At 46.8% G+C, this 27,859-nt stretch overlaps 1 protein-coding gene across 1 annotated transcript in view; it reads left to right on the top strand.

Annotated features, from left to right (window-relative positions):
• The window catches only part of LOC144791473 (hydroxycarboxylic acid receptor 2-like), a 115,960-nt gene that overhangs the window by 47,609 nt on the left and 40,492 nt on the right, over positions 1 to 27,859 (top strand). The window contains exons 2-3 of the mRNA XM_078666146.1: positions 6,288 to 6,332; positions 7,238 to 7,282. The gene's annotated coding sequence lies outside the window, so the exon portion shown is untranslated. The remainder of the gene's footprint in view (positions 1 to 6,287; positions 6,333 to 7,237; positions 7,283 to 27,859) is intronic.

Below are 27,859 nucleotides of genomic sequence, written 5' to 3'. Positions count from 1 at the left end.
CAGAGAGTGCAACAGTAGGGAAAGCGTTGGATAGCGTAAGGATAAAAATTACTATTCCCACTCCAGAGAGTGCAACAGTAGGGAAAGCGTTGGATAGCGTAAGGATAAAAATTACTATTCCCACTCCAGTAAGTGCAACAGTAGGGAAAGCGTTGGATAGCGTAGGGGTAAAAATTACTATTCCCACTCCAGAGAGTGCAACAGAAGAGAAAGCGTTGGATAGTGTAGGGGTAAATATTACTATTCCCACTCCAGAGAGTGCAACAATAGGGAAAGCATTGGATAGCGTAGGGGTAAAAATTACTATTCCCACTCCAGAGAGTGCAACAGTAGGGAAAGCGTTGGATGGCGTAGGGGTAAAAATTACTATTCCAACTCCAGCGAGTGCAACAGTAGGGAAAGCGTTGGATAGCGTAGGAGTAAAACTTACTATTCCCACTCCAAAGAGTGCAACTGTAGGGAAAGCGTTGGATAGCGTAGGGGTAAAAATTACTATTCCAACTCCAGCGAGTGCAACAGTAGGGAAAACGTTGGATAGAGTAGGGGTAAAAATTACTATTCCCACTCCAGAGAGTGCAACATTAGGGAAATCATTGGATAGCGTTAGGGTAAAAATTACTATTCCCACTCCAGAGAGTGCAATAGTAGGGAAAGCGTTGGATAGCGTAGTGGTAAAAATTACTATTCCCACTCCAGACAGTGCAACAGTAGGGAAGACATTGGATAGCGTAGGGGTAAAAATTACTATTCCAACTCCAGCGAGTGCAACAGTAGGGAAAGCGTTGGATAGTGTAGGGGTAAAAATTACTATTCACACTCCAGCGTGTGCAACAATAGGGAAAGCGTTGGATAGCATAGGGGTAAAAATTACTATTCCCACTCCAGAGAGTACAACAGTAGAGAAAGCGTTGGATGGCGTAGGGGTAAAAATAACTATTCCAACTCCAACGAGTGCAACAGTAGGGAAAGCGTTGGATAGCGTAGGGGTAAATATTACTATTCACACTCCAGAGAGTGCAACAGTAGGGAAGACATTGGATAGCGTAGGGGTAAAAATTACTATTCCAACTCCAGCGAGTGCAACAGTAGGGAAAGCGTTGGATAGTGTAGGGGTAAAAATTACTATTCACACTCCAGCGTGTGCAACAGTAGGGAAAGCGTTGGATAGCATAGGGGTAAAAATTACTATTCCCACTCCAGAGAGTACAACAGTAGAGAAAACGTTGGATGGCGTAGGGGTAAAAATAACTATTCCAACTCCAACGAGTGCAACAGTAGGGAAAGCGTTGGATAGCGTAGGGGTAAATATTACTATTCACACTCCAGAGAGTGCAACAGTAGGGAACGCGTTGGATAGCGTAAGGATAAAAATGACTATTCCCACTCCAGAGAGTGCAACAGTAGGGAAAGCGTTGGATAGCGTAAGGATAAAAATTACTATTCCCACTCCAGCGAGTGCAACAGTAGGGAAAGCGTTGGATAGCGTAGGGGTAAAAATTACTATTCCCACTCCAGAGAGTGCAACAGTAGGGAAAGCGTTGGATAGCGTAAGGAAAAAAATAACTTTTCCCACTCCAGAGAGTGCAACAGTAGGGAAGACGTTGGATAGCGTAGGGGTAAAAATTACTATTCCCACTCCAGAGAGTGCAACAGTAAGGAAAGCGTTGGATAGCATAGGGGTAAATTTTAATATCCCTACTCTAGTGAAAAGAAATTAATCTAAGTCACATAATTATAAATTAATCAATTAATACATTTTAATTACCAATGAAGAATTAATTAATTACCAATTAAACGTTAATTAACAATTTATTTACAATAAATACCAATTAATTAATTATCATGTTTATTTAATTATATTAAATTACTTCCCACCCTATTCCCCTATAAACCCACAACCCGCTACTACAAATAAAAAATTATTATTCACATAATTATTAATTAAAAATTTATAAAAAATATTTATCAATTAAGAATTAATTATTTATCAATTAAAAATTATTTAACAATTATATTAAACCCTATTCCCCTATAAACCCACAACCCGCTACAGAAAATAAATTACTAAAATTAAAATAATTATCAATTAATCAATTACAATTAATTACCAATTATATTTTAATTAATTACCAATTAATAATTAATTAACAATTAATTCTAAATAAATAACAAAAAATAAATTAACATATTTAATTAATTATAATTAAATTACTTCCCACCCTATTCCCCTATAAACCCACAACCCGCTACAGATTTATATTACACAAAAATAAAAATTAATTAACATATTTAATTAATTATAATTACATTTCTTCCCACCCTATTCCCCTATAAACCCGCAACCCGTTACAGAAAATAAATTACTAAAATTAAAATAATTATCAATTAATCAATTAAAATTAATTACCAATTATATTTTAATTAATTACCAATTAATAATTAATTAACAATGAATTCTAAATAAATAACAAAACATAAATTAACATATTTAATTAATTATAATTAAATTACTTCCCACCCTATTCCCCTATAAACCCACAACCGTTACAGAAAACAAATTACTAAAATTAAAATAATTATCAATTACTCAATTAAAATTAATTACCAATTATATTTTAATTAATTGCCAATTAATAATTAATTAACAATTAATTCTAAAAATAAAAAAAATTTACATATTTAATTAATTATAATTACATTACTTCCCACCCTATTTCCCTATAAACCCACAACCCGCTACAGATTTATATTACACAAAAATAAAAATTAACATATTTAATTAATTATAATTAAATTACTTCCCACCCTATTCCCCTATAAACCCACAACCCGCTACAGAAAATAAATTACTAAAATTAAAATAATTATCAATTAATCAATTAAAATTAATCACCAATTATATTTTAATTAATTACCAATTAATAATTAATTAACAATTAATTCTAAATAAATAAAATAAAAAAATTAACATATTTAATTAATTATAATTAAATTACTTCCCACCCTATTCTCCTATAAACCCACAACCCGCTACAGATTTATATTACACAAAAATACAAATTAATATGTAATTACCTAAATTTCGATATTTTTGTTGTCTATATTATGTCTAGTCGATATTATGTCCATTCTATATTTTTGATTCGATATTATGTCCATTTTATTCGATATTACAATTTTCTAGTCGATATTTTGGTAGTCTATATTATGTCTAGTCGATATTATGTCCATTATATATTTTTTACTCGATATTATGTCTAATCGATATTAAAAACTCGATATTTTGACTCTATACCCATCAGCATTGTCAAAAGCAAATTCTTGATTATCCTTTGTCACAATGAGATCAAAATTGTCTTTGCTGGTACCTGGCCTCACGCCATCCCCAATTACCCCATCATAAGTCTTCCGTGGCGCCGGGAAACCCTTGTTGGGTAGCTGTGCGCCTTATAAGTTTAACAAATAAATTAAAATAAAATAAAATTGGACACAGGCAAACGTTCTGTTAACCCGGCCGTATTACCCAAATCCGCTCCTGATCCGCCGGTAAAGAGAGCCTACCAGAAACAAACACCTGGTCCGTCTGCAATACCCCGGAGACTCCAGATGCTGCCGCGACTCGTGAAGGCCGTGCCAGCCTCCATCTGCGCGTGACAGAAACCTTGAACTTACCAGAAGAAGAAGAAGAAACCTGTTCGTGAATACCAGCCTCGAGCACCGCAGGGGCAGAGTGCTCCACCCATACCCACTGACCATTCTGTGGACCCAAGTCCGATTCAAATGGGACCTGTGGATGAGAAAAAGATGGGCGAGACACAGGAAAAACAGGCACTACATCTGTTGGCACATGCAAATGTTCCTCCGAATCCGGTACCAAGTCCACCCCAAACCAATCATCCGCTGCCTTACACAACGACGAATCCATGCCCTTGTCCGAGTCAAAGAAGTCGCCCAGCGCAGATTGCCGCATTGGCGTACGCTTTGCCAGTCTGCCAGCCTTTGGTGGAGCTCTCTGAGTATAATAAACCACTGTAGGTACCTCCACCAAATGGCTATCCTCGCATTCCTCCTCAAAGAAGTCCCCAAGTGCGGACTGCTCTCTTCCATCAATGGCTACCTCCTCCAGCTCCTCCTCCTCCTCACTATCCACAGCATAATCTACGAGGGGAGTTGAAACCCTTACTGCCGGCATGGCTGGGGCTATATCCACCAAGGGCATAGCGCCTTTTGCCAACCCTTGTGGCCATAAGTCACCAAGACCCCACAATGACTGACTCTGCTTAAGGGGACGACCATCTTTCTGAAAGACAAAAGGTCTGTCACGCACCCTCACACTGCGCAGGTCAGCAGAGACCCTCGTATTGCCTTGAACAGCCCCCGACGCCCGGCCAGCCTCATGGACCGACCTTCACGCAAAGCTGTTGACACCCCCGACCGCCTCCTAGCATCAGCAGACGAAGTGGGGCAGCTCCTGGACAGCAGTCTACCAGATGCGCTCCTCCTTGTTGCCCTTCCCCTGCGCACAACAGACTTGCCTGTATTTGAAGGCACTGAAGAGCTTGCCAGTCGACCCCGAACAGACCTGCATGCCGCTACTGCGTCCATGACCCCTTCCGCCGCCGTCCTCGTCGGCCTCTGCACCTTTATTATGCCCAAGTCAGACACCTCAGGCCCTTTCATACCGTCTTGCTCCTCTGCCGAAACTCGGGGCGCCTGCATTATCGCTGCAGCACCACCAACGCCGCCGCTGAACTAGCGCCTCTAAGCCAGGCAGGAAAACAAAGAGCGCGAGGGCCGCCTCACTGACAAACAACGTCGCACAAGCCCTCCACAGCGCCCATTCCCGCCTCCAGCTAACGCCGCGCCAACTGCCTCCTGCCCGCGAGCCCTAGATCAAAGCGACCAATCCCAGCGCGTGGATTGTTCCATCGCGCGAACAAACCCCAGGGGGACACCGGTTGACACCGGAATCCCCCTGGGTCCCCATTTCCCCCTGAAAGGTGGCTATTATTGTGTAGCTTTCGCCGACCACAGGTGTCCGACAACTCCAATCCCCTTCCCAGAGGGGTGGTTTCATAATTTTTAGCTCAAAAGACACAGCCTTTCACACTGATCATCTTTCAAAAAGATGATCTGCTAACAATAAGCAGGCTATCTCCTTCCTAATTTCTCAAGCTGTCTGCGTGCTTTCAGATTAATTCTGAGTGCTTGGTGAAGGATGTGTGCGCGTGAGCACAGGCACACACCTTGGAGCGAACATAGGTGGGAGTGGATTGGGGTGGAATGGAGTGAGGTGGATTATGTTAGTTTGGGGTGGGGTGGGGTGGACTAGACTGGAGTGAGATGGATTAGGGTGGATTGGAGTGGGTTGGGTTGGATTGGAGTGTGGTGGGCTGAATGGATTGGATTCAGTTGGGTGGACTCAACTGGGGTGGATTGTATTGGGGTAGAGTGGGGTGGATTGGAGTAGAGTGGATTGGACTGCAGTGGATTGGAGTGTGATGAACTGGAGGGCATGGATTGAAATGGTGTGGGATGGATTGGCGTGGTATTAAATTGGATTGGTATGGGGTGAATTGGATTTACATGGGGTGGATTGGAGTGGAATAGATTGTATGAGATGGAATGGATGGGATGTGTGGGATGGATTGGATGGAGTAGATTGGGTGGGGTGCAGTGGATTGGGGTTGCTTTGGATTGATTGGGTGAGGTGGATTGGACTGGGGTAGGGTGGATTAGGGTGGACTTAAGTAGGTTGGATTAGGGTGGGGTAGATTGGATTGGCTGCCTTGGATTTGGCTGTATTGGGGTGGGGTGGATTGGAGTAGGACGGATTTGGGTTGGATTGAGGTGGGGTGGATTTAGATTGGAGTGGATTGAATTGGGTGGGGTGGATTAGGGTGGGGTGGATTGAGGTGGGCAGGATTTGATTGAGGTGGGGTGGATTGGGGTGATGTGGATTGGACTGGGGTGGAGTGGATTGAAATGGGGTCAGGTGGAGTGGATCGGAGGGGAATGGATTAGGGTGGATTGTATTGGTGTAGGGTGGATTGGAGTGAGGTGGAGTAGTGTGGAGTGGATTTGGATTGGATTGAGGTGGGCTGGATTAGATTGGAGTGGAATGGATTGGTTTGGGGTGGACTGGATTGGTGTGGACTGGATTGGGGTGGGGCGGATTCTTCTTTTTTTTTGGTTCTCAAATTACCTGTATTATCTGGAAGGATAGGATGCAAGTCTGAGTTTGTCTTAGATAATGGTATTGATCTTTTTTTCTCTTGTCTTGACAGATTTGGACTGCTTCAGACCAGAACCTCCTCAGATTAAAACAAAAGGTGTGCCCAGGTGATAATTTGGTTTAAATATAAATGTCTTCCTTTTAACTCCTGGCTCACCTTCACTCTTCTCTTAGAAAAGAAAAATAAACGTTTCTACCTATGTTTGTTTCTTTCCTGTGAGCCTTAGTTTCCTAAGCCTGTGGGCTTATGAGGGGAAAGAAAAAGGCTTTTTGACAAAACTCGTCAGTGCGTCTAACTTGAAAAATAAAATAACTAAATCTCGCTACCTGGAGTACCCGCTGTCTTTCTAATTGACCAAAGCTTTGTGCGTCTATATATATAATATTTTTTTTTACTCTGCCTTCCTCCAACTTGTAAGTCTTCTTAATCTTAATGAGCTTGGTGTCTGAGAGTGGTTTAAGCGGGACAACCCACTAGAAGAAAAATACAACATAGGACCAAAAAAGTGATTCAATGCAATAGATCAGAGCTCGAGTCAAAAATGGGGATTCCTAAAAGTCGCATTTGGCCATTAGAAACTATTTCCTGGTGCTTCTCTGGTTACGGGCTTCCCTCCAGCTGTCCCAATTTAGAAAGCAGCCACCAATTTGACTTAGCCACTCTCCTCCAGGCAACCATACAGTCAATGGGAGACACTGTGGCTGACAGCAGTAATCCCTTCTGTCGTTTCATCACCTTGTCACAAACATGTCTCTTCCTGGTATTTTACGGTCAGGGAAAAAGGCGGCTTTCCTTCAGCGTACCTCATCTGGCCAACTCTTGCCTCGAGTACCTTCTCCTTGTTCCATCGTTCCTGGAGTCTTGAAAGTTCTTCTTCTTCCAGTGCTTCTTCTTACAGTTTTATATTGAAGGTGAAGAAACTGAAGTCCTTTCCCTATTTCTACTACTTCTTTCTTCTTGCAGTCCCTCTTCTCTTTTTACATCTCTGTTTTGTTTTCTAGGTCATCGGAGATTGTGCGATGAACCTGGATGCAGGAACCTCTCAGGTAAATCCATCGACTTGTCACAGTTGTGTGCTTTGTTCAACTCTTTAACAGGATCCCCAATGGGGTCTATTTGTATGTTGAGTGAGGAGTTGGGTATGTAAGTACAACATTCAGATCCTACTATAGCACATACACCACCATTGTCAGCCAGAACTATGTGAGACTCATTCTGTTTAGTAAAACAACAGTTTGTTAAACATGTAATTAATCTGATACAGTTTCTAATGCTACTACTGATGAACTGTCGACTTCGTAAGACACTTGAGCAATTATTTTACTTTTGCCTTTCCTACCTCATACAGGGGGAAGAGAATGGCAAAACAGTTACTGGTTTTAGAACCAGGGCAGTCTTTTACAAAGCAGAAACGTGTTTGGGGTGCGACAAATAGCAGGGACCATTTTGGCAGGATACAAATAAGTTACTTACCTGTAACAGTAGTTCTCCATTATTCATATCTTTCATAGATTCACATGCTTGAATCGTTCCCTGTTATCGAAGTAGGAACCCCACAGTACCATAGAAAGCATTATTCAATGATATCATGGCACTTAATGCTAAAAAACATTCACTTCAATAACTTATCCACAGCATTAATTGAGAGCCAATGTTCAGCCTATTGGACGACAGCGCCCTGTAGAACACTCTCTATAGAGGCTTCACACCCTCAGATTTTCTAGCACAAATGGGATAAGAAATGCCCAAATAATATTGGGACCCTCTATGTGGAGGAGGGTGGATCACAAGTAAGTATATGAAAGATACTAATACTGGAGAACTACAGTTACAGGTAAGTAACTTATTTTCGTCTCCAGTATTGGATCTTTAATAGATTCACATGCTTGAAATGGAATAGTTAGCCGTTAAAACACCCATAATCAATAATAGAATCACAGAATAGCGGACGTGGGAAGTACATTTTGACCTGGCTCACCTTATTAAAATAGATGGCGCAACATTGGTTGTCCCACAGTCGCATCACTCTTTTCAGAGGAATCCAGACAGTAGTGCTGTGTGAAGGTGTGCCTTCTGCTCCATGTCGCTGCTCGACATGTGTGTTAAATAGGCACACCAACGAAGAGAGCTGTAGTAGTAGTAGAAACAGCCCTGGTAGAATAAACTTTGACTTTATTCTTCAACAGCTTTCCAGCTTGTTTGTAATAGAATTGGATATCTACTGCAATCCATCTGGCTATACTCTGTTTGGAAACTGGGAAGCCCTTACAAAGGTTTTCATAAGTGGCAATTAGTTGGTCCGAATTCCTAAATTGTTGTGTACTGTGTAAAAAACTTGAGACCTCTTTTAGCGTCCAAAGTACATAAGGATTTTTCAGACATACTTTGGAGATTAGTAAAGAAGGTTCTTAATAGGATGGGCTCATGTAAATGAAAATCTGAAGTAACCTTTGGTATAAACTTAGGTTTAGTTCTTAGCACCACACTGTTCTGTCTGCAATGCACGAACAGTTCTTTAATTGTGAATGCTTGAATATCAGTAACCCTCCTTGCTGATGTGAGCGCTAATAAGAGCGCCGTTTTCAGAGTAAACAATTTTACATCTGCTTTGTGAATAGGTTCAAATGAGGTTTTCATTAGTTGCACCCCAGCACTATATTAAGGTGCCCAGATGGAGGAGGTATCTTTACAGAAGGAATCACTCTGAAAAGAAAAGGTCTTTGAGAAACTGCTTGATCACTCTGCTAGCCCATGGAGAAGGTGATTTATCCAATCTTCTAAATTTTGAGATTGCTGCCAGGTGTGTTCTAATAGAAGTGTGAGCCAAGCCTGATTTTGCTAACAGGAGCAGATACAGGAGAAGTTGCTCCAGTGATGCTGAAATGAGATTTACATTTGCCCCCTGACACCACAAACTGAAATGTTTACATTTAAGCTTCTATGATTTATTGGTAGCATCAGCTCTGGCCATAGCGAGTACCTCTCTTCAATCTTTAGGAATATTCAAGGTTGCAAACTCATTGAATTCAGGAGCCAGGCCAACAAGTGTAAGGATGTTGGGTTCAGATAAAGTACCTGCTAGTGGTTCTTCATCAGCAACATTAAAATTGGCTCCAATTAAATGTGTGTCTGTTCTGAGAGTAGCAGTAGCTCTGTGAACCAGAATTGTCAGAGGCATCTGGGGGCAATCAGAATTATTTGACAAGGTTCCCTCTTCAATTTTCTGAGGAACTTTGGGATCAACAGGATTGGTGGAAAACAGTACGCAAAGATCCCTGACCATCTGATTTAAACCTCATTCCCCCACAATCACTGCTGTAGGTGCTAGCTTGCGTAGAACCGACATTTACTATTTTTCCCTCTCACAAACAGATATAGGTATGGTTTGCCCCAACGATCAGAAATGTTGTTCTGAATCTGTTGGTTGAAATCCCATTTGTGACAGCTGGTATTTGTTCCACTCAACGTGTTTGCTTTGAGTGTTATTTGATGTTGCACAGTCCATTCCCAAATTTCCTGTGCTTGTTGCAATAGGGCTGATGACCTTGTAACCCTCTGCTTGTTTATATAATGCATGCTGGTGGTGGTGTCCGTATGAATTAGTGCTGATGACCCCATTGCTTGGGCAGAAACGATTGTAAAGCCAATGCTATAGCTTGGAGCTCCACCACTTTTAAGTGCATTGTCTTCTGGAGTTGGTTCCACTTCCTGCGGATGGTTAAATCCTGTAGGTAAGCGCCCCATCCCTCTAGGAATGCATCTGTGATGATTCCAAATTTGGGAATATGAGGAAGGAATCTTAATCTGTTGGATAGGTTTGCATTCTATATCCACCACTGTATGGATGTTATCATGGTCAGAGTGATCTGGACTGCATCGTCGAAATACGCTTGAACTTATAGCCATTGGCTGTCTAGCTCCTCTTGCAAATTTTGCATCTGAAGGCGACAGTTTGAAATTAGTGGAATACAAGAGGATATCATTCCGAGAAGTTACTTGTATAGGTGAACTGAAACGGTCTTTCTTTTGAGTAAGGTTAGTCTCTCTTTTGAGGGAAATGCCATATCTTGAGCGTGTCCAGAACCGCTCCCAAGAAAATGTAAGTTGTTGAAGGTTTGAGGGAGGACTTTTGCTTGTTGACCATGAGACCCAGGTTGTTAAAGAGTGTAAGGCAGGTTGCTATAGCCTTTGTTGCCTGCCGAGATGTGTCTGCCTTTCTCAACCAATCGTTGAGTTATGGGAATACCTGCACACCTTTTTGCCTCAAGTGAGGTGTCACTAGAGCCAGGCATTTTGTGAAGGCATTTTGTATGGTAGCCACTTGTTTTTGAATTATCTGGACCTTTAGGAAAGTGTCTTCCATACCACCAGAAGCAAACAAGCAGGTAGTTCTTGCCTTAGTTTCTTCGAGACTAGACTACTGCAATGCACTCTATTTGAGGATCAATAAATCAGCAACTTCTAAACTGCATTTGTACAAAATGCAGCCACGAGACTGATACCTGAAATTCCCAAACACCAATCAGTCTCAGCAGAGATCTCCAAATTGCATTTGCTACTGGTGACTAAATGCATTACCTTTAAGGCTCTATGCATTGTTCATGAAGTGGTGCAAAAAATCAGTCCCAGAGGAGTGACAAAGATGTTCCAGCGCTATACCCCCACTAGACATCTTCAGGCAGCTACCTACAATTTGGTAGCTGTGCCCAAATTTAAGAAGACCAAGTAGCAGGGCTTTTTCTGCGTCCGCAGCAAAACTGGAATTATCTGCCACAAGCCATTAGTGATCTTCAGGAACACAATAGTTTTCTTAAAGCATTGAAGACCTTACCTTTCATTCTTTAATTTATGGCCAGTAATTTTTCCTAGGGATGGGAGTTTTTCTTTGGTCTGGTATTTCAGGGCTCTCCTTTCTTTAGAGCCTTGATGCCTGGGATAACTGTGTGCTTTATAAATCTGTCATTTCAGTTCAAGATACAGCGTGCCGATTTCAATCAGAAATGGAGAACTTTGAATTGGTAGTGTGGGCGGGCTATATTGAATATTTGCGATGATTGGATGAATGGGGATATGGAAGTATGCATCTTGGAGATTTACTGCTGTCATGTGATCTCCATGATTGAGAAGATGTAGGATATTCTGAAGAGTAGCCAAACAAAAGGATTGCTTCCATAAATATGCTTTCAAAGATCTAAGATGGGGTGCCACTCTCCTGACTTCTTCTTTATCAGAAAGAAATTAGAATAGAGCGCGATTCCTCTCTGGGTAATCTGTACCTTTTCTATCACACCCTTGTTGCGCATGGTTGATTTTCTTGCAGGATGATTGATATTTCTTGCAAGAGCACCCGCAGATGGCGAGGAGTTGCCCCTTTCGGGGGAGGGTTATTTGGTGGTTTCTTGTTGAATTCTAAAGTGTGTGCCAATGTTGTCTGGGGGAGAGTCCACTGGTGGTGGCACTGGCAGAGATGGTGTCTGGATTAAGTAGTCATCCCGTTCATTGGGACCTGATCTAATGTCTTTCCTTCTTCCCTATCCTCATACGAGGAAGGTGCAACATCTGTTGGTGGATCTGCTAATGTCAGACTGGTCCATATTTGAGTTGTAGGAGCAGTAAGAGAACACAGTGTGCACATAATAGGAGTTTGAACCTGTGGCGATTGCATTGGTCTTGTTGGTTGTTCTGAAGAAGCAACCGTTACAGGGTCTGGAAACCTTCTGTAATAATTTTGCAGCATGCTTTGAAGATTATTCACCAGAGCAAGTGGCATTTGTACTGAATCTTCCTGTAACTATTGGCAACCATAATCCAAATACGGTCTCTGTACTGGTCAGGGTGTTCTCCGGAATGATAATATTGATCCTCAAAATACTGGTCATCATCTTCTTGATATTTTACATGCAGTTCAGATGGACTATATGTTGCCCCAAAAGGACCTTTGACGTCCGAATCCTCATCATCAAGGAGATGTGCTAGTGGAAAAGGGGAAACCTTACTTAGGGATGTGTGTGCAGGTTGTATTATCTCTGTAGATGTTTTTTACCTTGTGGAGAGTGTCGTTGACAATGACAGTGGTGATAGTTTTATCATTCATCATCGGGCAGCCAGATGTTGTACATTTCTTCACCACACATATGCAGCTTCCTTCCTTGATGAGGTGCAATACAGATATCAGAGAACAAATCTTGCAGCAAAGATGGAAGGCAAAACCCATAGAAGAATCTGGTAGCCAGTTGATCATCTTCGACAGAAGTGGTAGTGAGGAAGAGGAGTGATAGCATTTTGTGGTCAGGCAGGTGTCGGTGGTGGGCTCCCACTCTCTTTCGCATCATAGCAGATAAATGTGCTCAAGCTGGACTAGAAGAAGGAAGTGTGTAGAAGGGATACACTGAAGAAGCGGACTGGTGGACATCTGGAGGTGCAGGTTCCTACATACAGTGAGTCAGTGGGTTGAATGGACTCAGGCAGGAAGTCTTCAGTATTTCACCAGGGTGTTGGTCAATCAATCAATAAGGGGGATTATAAGAGCGCTACTCACCCGTGAGGGTCTCAAGGTGCTGGGGGAGGGGGTGTGAAGCAGCTCCGGTCAGTCGCAGAGCCAGGTCTTGAGGGTCTTCCTGAAGACACTGAAGGGTGGGGGCACGCCTGATACGGATCGGCAGCTCGTTCCAAGTCAGGGCCGCGATGTAAGAGAAGGTTCTTCCACCCGTTCTTGCTCTGTGGATGCACGGGGATTCTGCGAATGCGAGGTCGGCAGATTGGCGGTTCCTCTTGGGTAAGTGGAAGGAGATTCTGTTGTTGAGATATTGGGGTCCGGTGTTGTGGAGGCATTTGTAGGCTTGGATGGGTATCTTGAAGATTACTCTTTTCTCAACGGGAAGCCACTGGAGGTTGAGCAGGTGCCGGGTGATGTGTTTGTGTCAAGGGATGCCGAGGACGAGTCTGACTGAGGTATTCTGTATGGTCTGGAGTTTTCGGAGTAGAGACTTGTTGATCCCGGTGTAGAGGGCGTTTCCCTAGTCCAGTCTGCTGGTTGTGAGTGTGTGAGTGCTAGTGAAGAGTCGAACCTGGTGGGGCTACTTCCGGCATAGCTGCAGAGCAGACTTCCAATGATGAATCTTCACTATACACCAAGCAACCTCATTTTAAGTCAGACAAGTAACCCTAGATTACTTGTTTATGCTCTCCACTAATTCTGCTCTCTACTGATGAAGGGCTAAACCAAGAAACACGTGTCTAGAGATAACAGCACTACCTGCACCAACTTTGGTGAAAACCTACAGCAACTTTGAAGTAAACATACTGAATTTTCTAGAATGCAATGGGGTGAAATATGCTGGGATGAGAGGCAGTATGCTCCTTCCCATCTGCTGTCAGACTTCTGTTGGGCAATCAGGCAGGGCAGGTCTGACCTGAGAATGGAAACTGCAAACGCAGCAAATCAATTGCCTGCAGCAATCCAAAACTACATTATCCAGCTGCAAGTTTAGATTAGCAGGTGAAATTGTCAGATAAGAGGGGAGCATCATTGGTCTACACATGACGATTTTAAATTTAGTTTTCTGGGATTGAATGGCTTGGATTGGCCAGAGTGCCAAACACAGGGCATCAGGGAACTTTAACTGATTCTCAGCACATATTTTGGCTACTTTATTCTTGAGAGTTGAGTAACTATTCTCATCTTTCTTTGAGCGTGAATAGGATGCACAGTGGAAATATTTGATCCGAAAGACTTTACAAACTTTCTGAAGTACAGAGGAAGCAAACTCTGAGTTTCAACCACTGGAAAGACAGCGGGAAAGTCACATGCGAGTGATCTTTTCATCATCGCGCGTATTACTGATTTACTGCTGCTTTTTAAATTTGTCATTTGCATACTCCTGCCAAATCCTGATTTTAATTGCGCCGCTATTTTTGTATGTATATCGCGCTACTGCTGTGTTGTTAATTACCTAGCCAGCAACGCGGGGGCAGAGAAAGGCTTTCTTGCACTATAATCGGCCCCTCCACCCGCATTTAGCGGGGTTTTAGACAGGGCTCCAGGGTTCCTGGTGGTGTTCTCCGTCCGCCATCTTAGGTGGGGGCTAACGTTTGGGATACTTCAGGCGCCATATTGGGTGGGGCTAGAGGCTCTAGTAGCCGGAAGCCCGGGCACTGGAGAGCTTATTTAAGCGTCTCCCGGGTAAGTGCCTTAGATCTTTTCATCATCGCGCGTATTACTGATTTACTGCTGCTTTTTAAATTTGTCATTTGCATACTCCTGCCAAATCCTGATTTTAATTGCGCCGCTATTTTTGTATGGATATCGCGCTACTGCTGTGTTGTTAATTACCTGGCCAGCAACGCGGGGGCAGAGAAAGGCTTTCTTGCACTATAATCGGCCCCTCCACCCGCATTTAGCGGGGTTTTAGACAGGGCTCCAGGGTTCCTGGTGGTGTTCTCCGTCCGCCATCTTAGGTGGGGGCTAACGTTTGGGATACTTCAGGCGCCATATTGGGTGGGGCTAGAGGCTCTAGTAGCCGGAAGCCCGGGCGGCGTTATACCATAAATAGGTATGTGTAAACAGGCGCGCAGCGGATGCGCGCAGCGGTCGCGCCGTAGACGCGCCGGAGGTGCGCCAGAGGTAAGCCCGTTTGCGCCCGTTCGCGTCCCGGACGCGCTCGGCGCAGTGCATAGGACTACCTCTGGCTCATCGGTCTTCCCGACAGACCAACAGGCACTTCCTTTTGAGAACAAGGGAGGAGTACAACCTCAGGTATTTTCTTGTGGACTTTTGAATGTACGCTCCCTTGTTAAGCATTATGCGGAAATTGCCTTGGTAATCGAATCCTCCCACCTGGATATTCTGTTTGTGACCGAGACTTGGATCACACCAGACTGTGAGGTAGAACTCGGCTGGGCGTGCCCACCTGGATACCTTATCAGGCATATCCCACGTGGCTCTGGGAGAGGAGGGGGAGTCGGATGTATTTTCAGAGACTCAATCTCCCTCCTACCGCTTGTGATAAAGGAAATTCCAGGATTTGAGCTTATGGGCTTTTCTATCATGACCCAAGGTGGTACGCTGATGGCCGGCCTTCTGTGTTATAGACCACCTTCGTCAACTACAGCGGCCCTTCAATCCTTGATCGATCTCATATATGATCTTTCAAACTCCCACTCCAGGTTCCTAGTCTTGGGCGACTTTAATCTTTGGCCCTCTGGGCCTCATGACTTAGCCTTCCGAGAACTTTGCCAAGCGTGTGATAACATTCAACTTGAACAACTTGTTCTCTTGTCTACTCACGCGAAGGGGCACATATTGGACCTGGTGTTTGCGGATAAGGAACTAATCATAGTGAAGGACATCTTAACCCAATGTTGGACCGACCATTCATTGATCCTCTTCACTGTAGCTCAGCCGGCCCTATCAAAACCATTTAGCTCGGGGAGTATCAAATTTAACCGATCATGGACTCGCTTGTTAAAGGAGACTAAGCAACCTATGCTTCTGTCCGGAACATTTGAGTTAAAGGACAGCGTAGGTGAGAGCTATGACGCCCTCTGTCAGCAAATCTTGACAACTTTGGACGAGGTAGCACCTTTACGGAAACTGAGGGATAGACCCTGAGGGACTAATGGTTGGTTCACCGAGGAGCTCGGCCAGGTGAAGCTACGCTGCAAACAAGCGGAACGCACATGGAGGAAAGGGTATACAGAGCAGGACAGGGCTGCCTATAAAGGCATCCTACTGGAATACAAGCTCCAGCTAAGAAATGCCAAAGCCAAATTCCTGGAAGAGACATTGGCAAAAGCATCTAACAAATCGCAGACCCTGTTCAAATTGGTAAAGAGCTTATCCAACCCTACATGCGCCATACCTTCTCCACCTGTGTCGCAGGAGCTTTGTGATTCTCTAGCCCTAGCTTTTGATGACAAAATTAGGAACATTCTGAAGGGCTTTGAGGTTTCTATGCAGCCTATGCCATCTGGGTTCTATCCCTCTGTGTCCCCGGGCCACCCGGTTTTTGAGGCAGATAAGAACAAGGAGTTTGCCTGTCAGCTGCCGAGCCTTCCTATACCCTCATTGGAGGAGTTCTGTGCTCTGGCTAACTGTGTATCATCTGGCTCTCCTCTTGATCCCATGCCGCACAAGATCTGGAAGGCCTTTCACGACGAGCTGTTTCCCCCGCTCCATTCAATCTGCTGCCAATCGTTAGCTACTGCATCTGTACCAGACTGCTGGAAGTTAGCAATTGTTACACCTTTGCTAAAAAAGGCTACTTTGGACCCCCTCTGTCCAGCCAATTACAGGCCTATTTCGCTGTTGCCATTCGCGATAAAGATCTTAGAAAAATGGGTTACGAGAGCCTTGGCTAACTTCCTGGAAACCAACTCCAGTCTGGACGTAGCTCAATTTGGCTTCAGACCGGGCCATGGTACTGAGACTGCTCTGGTTACCGTGTTGAATGATCTGCGAACGCGTGTCGACAGGGGCAAGTCAGCATTTTTAGTGCTGCTTGACATGTCGGCCGCGTTCGACACGGTGAACCATGAGATCCTTCTGGGCCGTCTCTGCAATGCGGGAATAACGGGCTCGGCACTAGCCTGGTTTTCATCATATCTGGATAAGAGACAACAGGCAGTAACACTACCACCTTTCTGCTCTGACATACGCCAGGTGAACCAGGGTGTCCCCCAGGGGTCGGCGATAAGTCCGATTCTTTTTAATTTGTACCTCCAGCCCCTGATACAACTAATAAGGTCTTTCGGCATTCAAGTCATCAATTATGCCGATGACACCCAATTGATTTTTTCTTTTGAGGGTTCAGAGGCAGTGTCGAGGGACACTTTCCATCAGTGTATGTCGGCCACAGCAGAGTGGTTGCAAGCCAATTCACTCCAATTCAATGGCGCAAAGACGGAGATACTGCACTGCTCTTCAGACCGACTCCCTCGCCCATTGCCGGAAGACTTTTGGCCTACTTCCATTCCAGGCTCGGTGGAGGCGGCAGACTCGGCCCGCAATCTGGGAGTCATGTTTAAATCGAACCTACAACTGGACGCCTCGGTGAACAGGACCGTTGGGACATGTATGGGTTTGCTCCGTGCTCTACGGAAGATACTGCCGCTTCTCCCTCGGGAAGCTAGAGTAGAAGTAGTGCGTAGTACCATTCTCAGTAGGTTAGACTACTGTAACGCACTACTTCTAGGAGCCCCAAAGAACTTGATCCTTAAATTACAAAGGATTCAAAATATGGCGGCTAAACTAGCCCTGTCCTTGCCTCGCTCGGCCTCTTCTGCCGGAGCTCTGGCAATCTTACATTGGTTACCGGTCCAGCAGAGGATCTCCTATAAGGCCTCATGCCTGATTTTTGGAGCTCTGCATGGTCAAGGACCAATACCACTGCAAAATCTCTTTTCGTGGTATCAGGCTGCCAGACCTCTGAGATCCGCCTCAGCTTTCTTAGTGAAAATCCCAAGAATAAATAGAGTGAGAATGGGCGGCCGCGCTTTTAGTTTTACGGCCGCCTCAATGTGGAACACTCTACCTTTAACACTGAGGAGCAGACAAAATCTGATTTCATTTAAAAGGGACCTTAAAACTTATCTCTTCCCTAGGGCAGAATAAACGTTGACCAGATGGTGGAACTGATCTCAGCGCCAGGATACCCGCTGGGTGACAGCTGCGCTTAATAAGCATTAAAATACATACATACATACATACATGAAGTCTCTCATCGATGTCTTAGCTACTGTCACAGCAATTACGCAGGCACAGGGGCAAGACAAAAACCCATCACTAGAACATGCTTACAATTACCTCCCTTCTGACATGTGCAATGCCATGCCGCAAACCTGGTAGGTTGGTGAGTAAGAGTTCCAAGGTGAACACACACATGATGCTGTCCCTCCACACTCCCTCAGGCCCCCTTTTACAGTTCTGTTTTGTCCATGCTTGCTTTTCAACATCGGATACACATTTCTGCATCACAGACAGATCTTTCAGCACAGGTAAGGGACATACATATTTGTACTAAAATGACAGTGTAAAGCAGGCATAAGTAAAACAATGGTGCACAAAGAAGGCTACGGGTTAAGCAACATGCCGCTCTATCATATGCAATATAAAGCAGTACATATCATGATAAAGCAGATTGAGCTCACACTCCCAGAAGCTCTTCCACCCAACACGAAATGGACATACATGCTATCTTCCTGTGTTTGACTGCTTATCCTCGATAGCCCTGGAGAGGCCAGTGTCCACAGGGAGTGTTACCCAAATGTGAGTGTATCGGTATCTGAGGCACCAGTGGCGAACTATGGCATCTGCCACAGGCACAGCCCAGACATGACTGACTGCCCCAGGACCCAAAACAAGTAATACATAATTTGATGACAGCCCAATTTATTTAATAAAACACACCAGACCTGGGATTCAGTCCCAGTTTTTTTTATGAACAGAAAGCCTGTAAAAGTTCTTGCAATTACTAAAATAGTAGAATCTGACGACATAAATATAAATGAAAAAAGATGAGGACTTAGTCTTATTCTAGGAAAAATGTCATTGTAGTCTGTCTTCACTGCTGTCTGCAGTGGCAGCTGCCTCTACATGGGGATAGGGAGTAGGGTGGAATTTGAGTAGTCGCGCTACGCAAAGTTCCGCGAAACAGTAAAAAAATCTCAGCGAACATGCAGAAATTCTGCAAACACGCGCAATTGCTTGTTCGCGATGCTTTTTTCCTGTTCACGATGGCTGTTTGCATGATCGGGGAGAAATATCTCGCAAACATGCATTTTGAGAACGCGAACAAGCAAACAATTCCGTAAAGCCGTGGAACGCAGAATTTTGGGCAATTTTGCGTTCTCTGCGGAACGCAAAATCACGCAAATTACGTGAGCGGAACAGAATTTACCGCCCAGGCCTAATAGAGAGGCAGGAGGCATAATATAAAAATTAAAAATGGACTTTCCCTTCTTTGCCGCCGTAGCAGCTGCACGTATCTTCCGTAGTCCTTCAGAACACCGTAAGCACCCAGTCTCCCACACTCTACCAGCCAATCACGACGCTGCAGGAGCAGCATCATGATTGGTCCGATCAGTTAAAACGGCTGGTCAGGCAGTAATTGGGAGGCTGGGCAGGTTCTTCACTGGGCTGTGCAACACAACCCTGGGGAGAACATGCCAAGTGTGCATCAATTTTTGGATAGCCCTAGATGGCCGAACAAGCCGTCATGCGCACTTAGGGAGGGAGTGTAAACTACTCCTGCTCCCTCTGACATGGGGGAGCTCAGCCCCACCCGACCTGGCTGGATTTGGAGTCCCGCTAAGAAAAATAAATTGATAATAACTTCTTGTTATTATCATTTTATTTTTATTTTGTGCTGCTCAACGAGCAATGGGGCACCGCTCCTCCGCCTTAGTGGAGGAACCGCCACTGGTTGTCTGTAGTGAGGCAAGTCAATTTCACAGTCATATACCCTTGCTGTCGTGTACCTAGCATCAGCTTTGCAATAAATTCACATACTGCAGAAAATATCTCCTTATCGGTGAACAACTGTCAATTTTCAGGGAAATAAATTTCAGGAGGAAGAGCTCCATTATTGTTTTTTGTTTTTTTTGTTTTTTATTGCCCACTCTTTCATATCTTTTTTTTCTTTCTTTTTAAATAAAAAATGTTTTATTAAATTTTGCGAGTCTGTGACATGGAGGACCCGGACTCGGGCCCTCCTGGCCTACCTATTAATGTCTCCCCTTTGTACACACAGCATACAGACGCCTGGAAGACGCCAGCGGACGCTGCCTTTGACCCAGGTATGCAGAAGTCCGACCCATGTTTCTTTAATTGGGCGGAGTTGGAATCGGAGACCGCCCTCCCACTGCCGATAACTCCCAACCCAAACACAGCACAGGTGTGTCTTACACCCGGAGGAAGAGAGGGAGAGAGTCGGAGCGAGGACGGAGAGGAAGCAGAGGACTGGAGACGGAGTCGAGAGGACGACTGGTGGAAGCCGGAGCAGGGTCGGGAAGACCGAACGGAAGAGGAGGCAAGAGGAGAGCCGAGTACGGAGAGGAGGACGGAGACCTACAGAGAAGGAGAGCAGAGCCCGGGAAGAGGACGAGACGGAGACCGAGACTCCAACGACAAGCCGGGAGGCCAACGGGACGGCGCAGCGCCCAGCCACCCTTCCCGAGAAGTGTGGCTAGAACAGGTACGGGCTCGCTTCACGGGCTGGGCTGGACGGAGGTGGAGCAAGCCACCTTGAGGCACCCTCGGCACCCCTATCTTAAGAACATACCCCCCCCCTCTCACTCACCGGCACTGAGATAGGGTTGTTTCGTAATTTGCACGCGTGCTTCCTCACTACCCCTTCCTTTACTATCCTCAAGAGGGTCGCGCCCTAACGCAGGTGTCTTTTCTTTCTCGGGGCCTGCTGAACCAACGCGGACCACGGCGGGAGTTCGGCCTACGACTCCCAGGAGACACCGGGAGCGGAGACTGAGTGCAGCGAGGAGCACGGCTGAGGAGAACAACGACCCCCTTCCCTTCTACCGCCTACCAGTGCAGAAAAGACGCCTTTGTAAAACAATAAAACCCTCATTGCCAAGCACCCCAGTGTCCGTGAGCCTCTTTGAGAACCCAGGGGCAGTCCCACAGAGTGATATTCACAACAATCATTAAAAAAAATTCCCTCCCGATTAAATATACACAGTGCAGCACTTCATTGCTGTTGGAACCATGCCCGCTTTTTGAACGTTACACAGCCATTCAGCCAACAACCCAACAGTGGGCAGGCAGCGTTCAATGCTCTCATCGCTGTCTTATCAGCTAAGTGGAACATGCCCCCCCCAAGAGATCATCCTTCAATAACCCCAAAATAAAGAGGTATGAAACCCCTAGCAGAATACAGATTCCTCCCACCATCGACCTCTCCTAGAAGTTATTCCCCACAGGTACCTCAGATTGCAATCAACATTTTCCTCAGCCTGCATCGTGTAGTGTTTCCTCCCCCCCACTGCTAGTCGATTCCTCCGCCTCCTCCCCTGCCCCCCTGCCTACCATATGTGTTTGGAACAGTCCCCAGAAGTTCTTCGGATGGCTCCGAGGAGGCAGCAACTCACTGTAATTTTCAGACTGTGTGCAGCAGTACAACATGTCTTGTGTCCAGCGTTTAACCGTGGGCGTTGGTCCTCTCATCCAACATAGGGCTACCACCCTTTTAGCTATAAGCATGCCCATGTCTACTAGCCTACACGCGGCCCTGGGCAACTTTCTGGAATAACCCAGAAGCGCTAGCGCGGGGTCTGGGGCCAACTCAACTTGCACTATCTTGCTCAGTTCCCTGAAGACCTCCTCCCAGTAAGCCTGTATTCTCGGGCACAGCCACGCCAGGTGTAGAAAATCAGCCGCTAGTGCATGGCACCTTTCGCACTCTGCGTCTTCCCAGAGGCCATATTTGTGCAGGCGTTCAGGGGTATAGTACACCCTATTAATGAATTTAAAGTGCACTAACCTATGTTTGCCATTTAGTGAAATTCGCTTGGTGCTCACGCAGCAGTAGTGCCACATGTCATCGTCTAGCGTAGTCTGCAAGTCTCTTTGCCATGCCAGTCTAGCGGCTGTGTATTGGATTCCCCTGTGGGACACTACTATTTTATAGAGATTCGTCACAGCTTCCTTGAAGACTCTGCCTTAATTACATAGATGAGTTTAGAGACCTCTGGCGGTTCCGCAAGGTCCTCCCCCAGCAGTTCAAAAAGGGCCCTGCATACCCTATGGTATTGGAAACACTGTAGAAGCGAACCCACCCCTCCTGTCTCACTGACTTGATCCCAGGTCTTCACCTTCTCGTCCCAGAATAGGCCCCCAGCCTGCTTAATGTTCAGCTGGTGTAGAGCACTTATCACTCACTTGTCTCTGCATGGGGCCAGCCACTGGGTCCATTCCACCGGCATGCTTGGTGAGTACAACAAGGCCCCTCCCTGGTGCTGCAGGAGACTGTGCCAAGCGTGGTTGGTGGCTGTGATGGAGTCTATTATTTCAGTCCTTCGATCAACAGCCTTGAAAATAGTCGCCGGTAGAGGAAGTGGGTCCGCGAACAGCTTCTCCATACGAACATGCAGGATATGCACATCTCTGTGCACCCAAGTATGCATCTGCGACGCCTGCGCCACCCTGTAGTAAAGCTCTAGGTCCGGGGCTCCCAGGCCCCCCATACTGTACGGCAACGTGAGGATCTTAAACCGCACCCTCGGTTGTTTGACCGCCCACGTGAGTTTTATCATTATTTGGGTTAGTCTTTGGAAGAATACACGGGGTAGCACTATTGGCAGATTTGTGAACAAAAACAGCATCCTCGGGAGCACTACCATCTTCATGACGGAGATGCGACCCAGAAGAGAGAGCGGGAGCCTCCACCATGCTTCGACGTCGTCCTCCAATTTACTATGGCTATGCCGTAATTCTCTCTGATCATTATCTCGGGATCCGTGTGCAGTCGTATACCCAGATACCTAATGGCGTCTGTGGTCCATTGCAGTGGAAACTCCATGTCGAATTCCTGCGTGACTCGGGTCAGGGGAAAGACCAGGGACTTCGCCCAGTTCACCTTTAGACCGGAAAGTGCACCGAAATATACCACTTCACGGAGCACCGAAGATAAATTATTTTCCGGGTCACGGACGTATAATAAGGTATCATCCGCGTACATGGATACCACTAACTTGTAAGTAGGGAAGCCTATGCCTTCGCGTCCGTGGTATTCCTGCAGTGCGCAAGCTAATGGTTCGGCTACCAGGGCGTATAGCAGGGGGGATAGAGGGCATCCCTGGCGTATCCCTCTGCCTATAGGAAAGGAGTCTGTGACCAGGTTACTGAGACTTACCCTCGCCGTGGGCCTGTTGTACAGGGTGCCTATCATCTGCAGAAACGGCACTCCCAGCTCCATCCTCGTTAACACCTGCCGCATTTATTTATTTATTTATTTATAAAACGTATAAAGCGCACTGTCACCATTGCAGGCATCCTGGCGCTGGTACTCCAAAGACATGAACGGAGGGACAGCAGAAAAAACAGCCAACTCAAACCCTAGGGAACAGCCAAGTCTTCACAGATTTTCTGAACGGGAGAAGTTTATCCAGTTGCCTAATCTCCCAAGGTAGACTATTCCAAAGTTTGGCCGCAGCCACCCCAAAAGATCTACCCCCTGCCCTGACTTTTTTAAATCTAGGGACTCTCACCAGGCGTGTTGACGAGAAGCGCAGTGCCCTGGCAGGGGTATACCATGCAAATTTAGCTTGCAGCATTCTGGGTCCAAGCCCATGGAGGGCCTTAAAAACAAGGCAGAGAGACTTAAATCGTATTCTCTGTCTAAGGGGGAGCCAATGGAATTCAGCCAGGGCCGCAAATGCTGATGTTCTTCTAGGCCACCCCAAGTCCATTCTGGCCACCGCTGATTGAATTCTTTGAAGCCTATCAAGCAAACAACTGGGAGACTCGAGCAACAGTGCATTGCAATAGTCGAGTCTACTCAGAATTGTACATCTGGCCACCAGGGCCCGGGCAGAGGAAGGTAAAGGTGGCATAATTTTGCTAAGGGACCTAATCAGGGCGAAGCAGGACGATACCCTTTTTGCAACCTGAGCCTCCATAGGCAACTTGTTGTCCAGCATAACACCTAGGTTATGCACTATTTTAACAGGAGAAACCCTAGTGGCAAATTCTGGGGGCCAGAGATTATCAGGGATAGAGTGTGAAATCTTATTCCCCGCATAGAAAAGCAATTCAGTTTTACCTGCGTTGAATTGCAGGGAGTTAACCTGTAGCCAGCCAGCAATGTCCCTCAAACACTCATGGAAAACCTCAACCGATATTGAATCCTCCCCATCAAAGGAAAGGATCAGTTGAGTGTCGTCCGCATAATTAATCGTATTGATCTTATAAGACTTAATCAGGGAGGCCACGGGCGCTAACCCACGGCCACTCCTTTTCCGGATATTGAACTACAGGGACAGGGACACGGTGTTGCGGGAAACTAGACGACTTGGAGAAATCCGCATAGACAATGCTACCATAATGTTCTTTCCGGATTACACCATTCAAGTGCAACGTCAAAGGCACGATTTCTTGGAGGTAAAACGACGTCTCCGCACCGCTGGCCTGAAATATTCTCTTCTCTTTCCAGCGAAACTGAGAGTGGTGGCACGGGACAAAACCTATTTCTTTGACACCCCCGAGGAAGTCAGCGAGTGGCTGGACAGCGGCACGGACACGACACCCAGGCAGGCACAAGGGAGCGAGACGCGGCCACGCACACGAGGGCCGCGTCGACGCCGTAGAAACAGAGGCCAGCAGACCCGCCGCCCGGAGGACGTGTCAAGGCACTCCCCACCAGCGGATCAAATGCTCCAAGAACAGCGAGATGCGCTCCGGAGAGTCACTCAACTGAGCAATTCGCCCTCGTCAGAAGTTATGCTAGAGGACAGCCAACAGACAATCCCCAGCGATGATGACGCCATCTATGGCCTACCAGACTCCCAGGTATCCGTGGAACTGCCGGAAGTCACGCCACAAACGGCGGACATGCTTCATTAAAGACATTTCATCATCGAGACCGGACCCTGCCGAGCTGCAGGGGATGGAACAGAGGACGTGACGGCTGCTGGACACTTTGACTACTGGCTGTCACACTGGACGATCCACCCTGCTCTGGTGCTAGTTGGAGAGACCTTCCTACAATGGGTGTGCCTCCTGGAATAGTGAACACTGAGCAGGTAAGGAGGTGGTGAGGATGTGTTATACTACGCTTTCCCTCCCCGCCCCTCTTCCGTGATTACAGCCCCTCCCGCCTTGAGGCTGGTCCCTGCCGGTCAAATGGAGGTTAAGGACTGCTTGCACTCCCCCTACATTGTTGGCCCAGTGGAGGTCCGAGCACTGCGGAGTCAGCAATGGTTCCCCGGATACAGACTCTGTACACACGGCACACTTGACATAGGGCCCAGGGAAGGGCCACTAACCCTCATTCTCTACTTTTATCTATTTACACCGCAGATACTGTGATTAGCACATGACACCCCCTAGACTTGATTATTGAACTTTTCCCCTTTTGGTGTGTTTGGACGGCGACATGTTCAGTGGCCGACCTTATGGTATATGTAATGGTTTTACATTGTTTGAACATTCTGTATTTTCCCCTACCCTTGCCCTTGGAAGCTTACCCACCCTATTCCTTTATGAACGGGTGCCTACGTTTGGAATGAGTGAAGGGGGAGGGCTGGGGGGCCTTGGGGACTGTGCACCAGAGGGGTGGAGGGCGGATGGGGCGAACGCTCCATGTCTACACTGGGATTATGGCTGAAATCAAGATTTGCACCTGGAACGTTAGGGGTATGCACACACCATCGAGGCGCTACCAAATCTATTCCTACTTGAGACGTCACAAGTTTCATGTAGCGTTATTGCAGGAAACACATTTAAACGCATCAGAAATACTTGCGCTGCGCCGCAGATGGCGTGGGCAGGTTTACGCTACTGGGTATTCCTCCTTTGCTAGAGGGACACTCATATGGGTTCGGCCAGGCACCCCATGGGCGGTTATGGACACGCAGGTCGACACAGAGGGCAGATATGTGATTGCCAGGGGCAGACTAGACGGACGCCCAATCGTAATCGCCTCTATATACTCCCCCAACATTGACCAGGGTAAATTCTTTGACAGCCTCTCCTCGAAAATGGCACCTTGGCATGGGATCCCGTGGCTACTTGGGGGTGACTACAACAGCGTCCTGGATGTTGACCTGGACAGATCCACCGCACCCACGGCCACAGCTCTGACACACACCACCACGAAAGCACTCCTAACCTGGGCCATGCAATGGGACCTCCGTGACGCTTGGAGAGCTCGCAACCCCACTACGCGGACGTACTCCTACTGGTCTGGGGCCCACGCGCTACATGTCAGGTTAGACAGGTACATGATCTTTACTGAACTTCTCCCACTAGTCACGGATACCCAATATATGGGCCGAACGCACTCGGACCATAACCCACATACACTAGCGATAGCTTGGGAGAACCCGCACCCGCCTGTCCCCACATGGCGCCTGCAACCAGACCTCTTGCTAGATTCGACCTTTCGTGAATCCCTACTCACACAAACAGCCCAATACTTTGAACTTAATGCTAACACAGCGTCATCCCCCCAGATCGAGTGGGACGCCTTCAAGGTAGTGACCCTGGGAATCTGTTTGGGTACGCAGGGACACATTAAGAGACAACTGGAAACTGAACTGACACGTATTGAGACGGAGTTGCTGGCCCTTGAGAGTGCAGCGGGGGGGGACGCAGACGCCAGACTAACAGAGGCCAGGACGGACCATGATCGCCTCCTAGAACGTTTGCGCACCATTAACTTTGCGGCACATTCTGCCCGCATGCATCGTCAGGGTGACAGACCTGGTAAACTGTTAACCTGGCTGATCGCGCAGGAGACCCGCTCGTCTCCCATCTCGGCAATACAGGCGGAGGGAGGTGGCTTACTCTACACCCAACGTCACATACATGAGGCGTTCACCAGTCATTACTCTGGACTATATCGTTCCCGTCTGCGCGCCTCGTTGTCTGACATAACTGAATATCTCCTGCGATACCTCTGCCCGTGTTAACAGCTGCGCAGCAGGATGACCTAGGGGCGTCCTTAGACCCCGAGGAGCTCCGTGACGCCATATTCAACCTTTCGAATGGCAAGTCTCCGGGGCCGGATGGCTTGCCGGCCGAATTTTACAAGGCTGCTTCGGACATCCTTATTCCCCAGCTGGTGAAGCTGTACGCGGCAGCGACGGACGATTTTCACCTGCCCCTGACACTTAATGAGGCCACCCTGGTGTCACTGCTCAAACCCGGCAAGGATGGTGAGCTGATGGGATCCTACCGCCCTCTAGCTCTCCTAAACACGGACTATAAAATACTCGCCTCCTCGCTCGCTCGTAGACGGGCCCCTTTCGTGCCCACGCTGGTACATCGGGACCAGAACGGGTTTGTACCGACACGCCACACCTCCCACAATATCCGCCGACTTTTCCGACTTCAGGAATATGCTCCACGACAATGGCCGCGCGCTGGATGTCTGGTGCTAGATCTGGAAAAGGCGTTTGATTCCGTGGAATGGCCCTACCTCCGAGCGGTCATGGATAAATTCGGGCAAGGCGACGACTTCCTGACCATGGTAGGCCTCTTGTACCGCAGACCCACTGTTAGAGTCCGCACTGGTGCTCTCCTTTCTGACCCAATCCCTGTGCAGAGAGGCACCAGGCAGGGCTGCCCCCTGTCGCCCCTGCTGTTCTCATTAGCTGTGGAACCCCTGGCCGAAATTCTTAGATCCCATGGGGAGGGATGGGGTATACCGATGGCAGATGGCCTACATGTGGTATCGCTATATGCCGACGATCTTCTCCTTTATGTGAAAGACCTTAGTGATGTTCCAGAGTCCCTCACTGCCATCTTTGGCGCTTTTGAGGCGATGTCGGGCTTGAGAGTCAACTGGGCTAAATCAGGAGCTTACTCCTTTGATCCAAATACACCAGAAAGTGAGATAACCATCAGCGGTGTGCCCCTGCAGTGGTACCCCACGACGTTCCGGTATCTG

This window comes from Lissotriton helveticus, chromosome 11 (assembly GCF_964261635.1).
Source record: "Lissotriton helveticus chromosome 11, aLisHel1.1, whole genome shotgun sequence".
Classification (NCBI taxonomy): Eukaryota; Metazoa; Chordata; class Amphibia; order Caudata; family Salamandridae; genus Lissotriton; species Lissotriton helveticus.
The sequence above is the reverse complement of the archived record's forward strand: the minus strand, read 5'-3'. Positions and strand labels throughout refer to the sequence as shown.